Source organism: Littorina saxatilis, linkage group LG17 (genome assembly GCF_037325665.1).
Source record: "Littorina saxatilis isolate snail1 linkage group LG17, US_GU_Lsax_2.0, whole genome shotgun sequence".
Taxonomy (NCBI): Eukaryota; Metazoa; Mollusca; class Gastropoda; order Littorinimorpha; family Littorinidae; genus Littorina; species Littorina saxatilis.
The window spans coordinates 47784122-47789631 of record NC_090261.1 but is presented as its reverse complement, the minus strand read 5'-3'; the positions used below and the strand labels follow the sequence as shown (position 1 = coordinate 47789631).

General features: G+C 35.7%; 1 long non-coding RNA gene across 1 annotated transcript in view; it reads left to right on the top strand.

Moving 5' to 3' along the window:
* The first annotated feature begins 437 nt into the window (after window positions 1-437).
* Window positions 438-5510, top strand: part of LOC138953207 (uncharacterized) — a 69457-nt gene continuing 64384 nt past the window's right edge. Inside the window, exon 1 of the long non-coding RNA XR_011451513.1 lies at window positions 438-964. This is a non-coding gene — a long non-coding RNA (uncharacterized lncRNA). The remainder of the gene's footprint in view (window positions 965-5510) is intronic.

Genomic DNA, 5510 nt, shown 5'->3' with positions numbered 1-5510 from the left:
ATTTGAAGTGTGTGATGTCTCCTTATTTGGGTTTCATGTCTGTGTCTTTTTGTGTGTGTGTGTGTGTGGGTGTGTGTGTGTGTATGTGTGTGTGTGTGGGTGTGTGTGTGTGTGTGTGTGTGTGGGTGTGTGTGTGTGAATTAAAGTGAGGTGAAATTAAGTGAATGAAAACAAAATACTCCTTACATTCAGAGCTTAAGAAATTGCTAAAACGTCAAAAATAGACTTTTTTCTTAATACAACTAGTTTGACATGAACAGACTATGGTCAATGTGTCCATTGGTATATTGCTTTTGTGTCAGAATTGTACATTGCAGGTCATTCAGCGTCAAGTACCTTTTTACACTGATTGATTCTTGATTTCTTTTTTTAAGTAATAGAAATCTGGGTATGGGGGGTGGGGGGGGGGGGGGGTCATGCAAGGACCATAACTAAAACAAGATAAGTTTGATGATGCTAAAAGGAAATGTACCTGGCGACACAACTGGTTCTAACACTTGGTACTTGCACTTCGTGTTCGTTTGCTAGATTGCATTTGTTTCTGTGGTTTGCCAACAAACTTATGTTTCAGCGCGTCACCACCTGTTATTTTACTACTAAACAAATGTAGGACAAACTGTGACAAACGACCTCATAGGCACTGAGTCAGAGCAAAACGCTCTAAAATCAAGATTGACACCAAAGCCTTCTCAATTTTTGATAATAGCATTGATAACAATCAACACCATTGTTATGGTGCAGCGGCTCCAATACCTAGATCCAATCGCTTTGTAATTACAATGGACACCGCCAAACGAACACTTAAAAGTTAACTGTTTGGTTTGTGCAAAAAAAATCGTGCTGTGCTTCATACTTTCTCCAAGAGATCCAGTCAATCTGTGTTCAGCTCTACCGATGCAGAATGAGGTCTACGCACCAAAGGGCAAGAGTATTCACAGTGCAGTAATCTCCGATTGCACGGAAGGTAAGTACAAGAAATGCTGGCGAATAGCATCCGTCCGTGTCAAGCTTTCACTGGAATGTGTATTTGTTTGGTTTTGTGTTTTTTGTTGTTTTCCAGCAGTGTTGTGATGTTTTGGGACATGTTTGTTTTCGGGCTCTTCCAGTCACTGAACATTGTTTTGTCTTGATGTTTTTTTTCTTCTTGTTCTTGTTTTTGATCTTGTTCTTGTTCTTCTTGTTCTCCTTGTTCTTCTTCCTCTTGTTGTTGTTGTTGTTGTTGTTGTTGTTGTTGTTGTTGTCCTTCTTCTTCTTCTTCTTCTTCTTCTTCTTCTTCTTCTTCTTCTTCTTCTTCTTCTTCTTCTTCTTCTTCTTCTTCTTCTTCTTCTTCTTCTTCTTCTTCTTTCTTATTTTAAATTTCGCATCGACAATGAAGAAGGACAAATTATTATATATATATATATTTTTTTTTTACACGTTTTTATTTCTTTTTGGTACACGACATCAACATCAGACAGCAACATAAAATAACATCAACCATACAAAACTATGCACATTCAAAAAAATAATTAAAAAATAAAAAATAAAAAAAAACACACTAAAGCATACACTCACACAGCCCATATTCAATAAATTTCTAAATTATGTAAACAAGCTCTTCGTCTCCTTTTTATATTTAGTCAAGTTTTGACTAAATATTTTAACGTAGAGGGGGGAATCGAGACGAGGGTCGTGGTGTATGTGTGTGTGTGTGTGTGTGTGTGCGTGCGTGCGTGCGTGCGTGCGTGCGTACGTGTAGAGCGATTCAGACCAAACTACTGGGCCGATCTTTATGAAATTTTACATGAGAGTTCCTGGGATTGATATCCCCGAACGTTTTTCTCTTTTTTTCGATAAATGTCTTTGATGACGTCATATCCGGCTTTTCGTGAAAGTTGAGGCGGCACTGTCACGCTCTCATTTTTCAACCAAATTGGTTGAAATTTTGGTCAAGTAGTCTTCGACGAAGCCCGGACTTCGGTATTGCATTTCCGCTTGGTGGCTTAAAAATTAATTAATGACTTTGGTCATTAAAAATCTGAAAATTGTAAAAAAAAATAAAAATTTATAAAACGATCCAAATTTACGTTTATCTTATTCTCCGTTATTTGCTGATTCCAAAAACATATAAATATGTTATATTCGGATTAAAAACAAGCTCTGAAAATTAAATATATAAAAATTATTATCAAAATTAAATTGTCCAAATCAATTTAAAAACACTTTCATCTTATTCCTTGTCGGTTCCTGATTCCAAAAACATATAGATATGATATGTTTGGATTAAAAACACGCTCAGAAAGTTAAAACAAAAAGAGGTACAGAAAAGCGTGCTATCCTTCTTAGCGCAACTACTACCCCGCTCTTCTTGTCAATTTCACTGCCTTTGCCATGAGCGGTGGACTGACGATGCTACGAGTATACGGTCTTGCTGAAAAATGGCAGCTACTTGACTAAATATTGTATTTTCGCCTTACGCGACTTGTTTATGTTTCTATTTGATTATTTTGTAAAACTACTCATACCACCAAGTCCTGTTCTCCGTTAAGCTGCTGCAAAATATACAGACAATGTTTATGTTCAAGTCTAAAATGAAAAACATCTTTAACCTCCTATTAACTCCAAAACCAAATTTCATCCCTACAAGCTCAATCAGAAAGACAATCAATCATTTGACAATATCAGAGGTTTAAATGGGTACCACTCCAGGAGAAATTTATTATATGTAAAATTAATTTTACTTAAATATTCTTCTACCAAATACCTTTTTCTCAGATCTCTTTTAAATGCAGCCATTGTAGGAACAGCTTTTGCATACTTACACTTGTAAATAAAAAATTGGCATTTAATATTATAAAATCAAAAACTGTACTACTTTTGAAATATTGATCAATACCAAACAAAATAAACTTTTCACTAAAAAATATGTTCTCAACATTGTGACATTCATTTTTAACATAGTTTAACAAATCATTCCAAAATGACTGTACATATTGACATGCCCACAAACAATGTTGAATACTATCCCTCTCGTCTCGGCATAAATGGCACATCACGTCTTCTACTACTCCCATTTGTTTTAATATCACATTTGTTGCCAAAATCCTATGTAATACTCGAATTTGAAACCATTTAAGTTTCACTTCAGAAATGTTCGTTATATATTTAAAACATAATTTCCAATCAATATCGCCTTCTAATTTACCTTCCCATTTTGTACAACAATTTGGACGCTTTCCATCCTGTAGTAGTTTTTCATAATAAAATGTTGCTCCTTATATACTATCAATCATACTATTATTCTCCAAAACAATATTAAACGTTTTTATATATTTTTTGATTGCTTCCACGCATCCTAAATAACTCAAAACATTTGTTCTGATTTGATACTTTTCACAGAACTCGTTATAGGTATAAAAACTTCCATTGAAGGACAAATTATGCACAAACCCAGCAACCATTTTACTTACGACTGAAAGCTTAGATATTGAGAAACGTACTTTTGTTTTGATCCTTTTTCAGTTGTTGTTGTTGTTGTTGTTGTTGTTGTTGTTGTTGTTGTTGTTGTTGTTGTTGTTGTTGTTGTTGTTGTTGTTGTTGTTGTTGTTGTTTTGGTGGTGGTGGTTTAATTTTACTTCATGATAACTAAACACAAACTGTATTATGGTTTTCGAGACAAAACCAAACCAAACCAAAAACAAGTCGCGTAAGGCAAAATTACTACATTTAGTCAAGCTGTGGAACTCACAGAATGAAACTGAACGCACTGCATTTTTTCACAATGACCGTAGTCCGCCGCTAGTGCAAAAGGCAGTGAAAGTGACGGGACGAGCCTGTTTAGCGCGGTAGCGGTTGCTCTGTGCTGCATAGCACGCTTTACTGTACCTCTCTTCGTTTTAACTTTCTGCGAGTGTTTTTAATCCAAACATATCATATCTATATGTTTTTGGAATCAGGAACCGTCAAGGAATAAGATGAAATTGTTTTTAAAACGAGTTCGGAAATTTAATTTTAATCATAATTTTTATATTTTTAATTTTCAGAACTTGTTTTTAATCCGAATATAACATATTTATATGTTTTTGGAATCAGAACATGATGGAGAATAAAATAAAAGTAATTTTGGATCGTTTAAAAAAAGAATGTTAATTACAATTTTCAGATTTTTAATGACCAAATTCATTAATTAATTTTTAAGCCTCCATGCTGAAATGCAATACCGAAGTCCGGCCTTCGTCGAAGATTGCTTGGCCAAAATTTCAATCAATTTGATTGAAAAATGAGGGTGTGACAGTGCCGCCTCAACTTTTACAAAAAGCCGGATATGACGTCATCAAAGACATTTATCGAAAAAATGAAAAAAGCATCTGGGGATATCATACCCAGGAACTCTCATGTAAAATTTCATAAAGATCGGTCCAGTAGTTTACTCTGAATCGCTCTACACACACACACACGCACAGACACACACACAGACACACACACACACACACACACACACACACACACACACACACACACACACACACACACACACACATACACCACGACCCTCGTCTCGATTCCCCCTCTATGTTAAAACATTTAGTCAAAACTTGACTAAATGTAATAAATGTAACAATGTTTAACTGTCAGTAAAATATGTCATATGAGTCAGAAAAATATATGGATGGAAGAAAGATATATGTTCATGTATGCAGTGCAACTCAGCGTGACTGTTTGTGGAATGATACAATATATTCTCTCACATTTTATTTAAATGTGTTTTCTGTTTTTTATCAAGTGTCCTTTTTGTTCTTTTTGCAATTTTACGGAAGATTTGTCTACGGCTCTGGAATTAAACCACTAGATCAGTACTCAAGAAGCATGCAAGGGTAAAAATAGGGTAGCAATATCATGGATAAATCCTATCAAATTTCGATTTTTCTGTCAGGAAAAAAGTATCAGCTGCAGCTGTTTCTGATAGTACTGCTTATCATCGTGCAGTGACATTATTTGCCATTATCATACTACTGTCAATGAAAACAGACAGTGACAAGTTCACTGCGCAAAGAGCTCAGTCTCCGCTCAGTATTTGGTATGGCTGGCAAAAAAAAATAAAAAAAATAAAAAGAGGTGCACTATTATCCATCTCAAATACCCTCAACTCGCATCAAAACTTCTTCCGACCAGAAAATTCATCTTCTACTGTTACTACTATTAGTACTATATTCTCGTGCTTCATTCTCGTGTCACCGGCTTACGAACGGAAGTGATGTCAACCGGAAGCGACAGGTTGACCGCGCATGCTCATGCTTGGGCTAGGGAAGTGACGTGATCAGACGGAATGTCGGGAGACAGGGCTGAGGGCAGGGTGGTGTAAGAATAAACGAGGATCATGAAGACAGTCATGTCGCTGAGTTTCTGTGTGTGGTTTTGTGGACAGTCAAGTTGATGTGCATGTCTGGTTTTGTGAGTGATATGCATGTACCATACAGCGAATAGTCTATTGAGTTATTTTATTTTTAATCTGTGCGGGTGCTTTTTAGTGC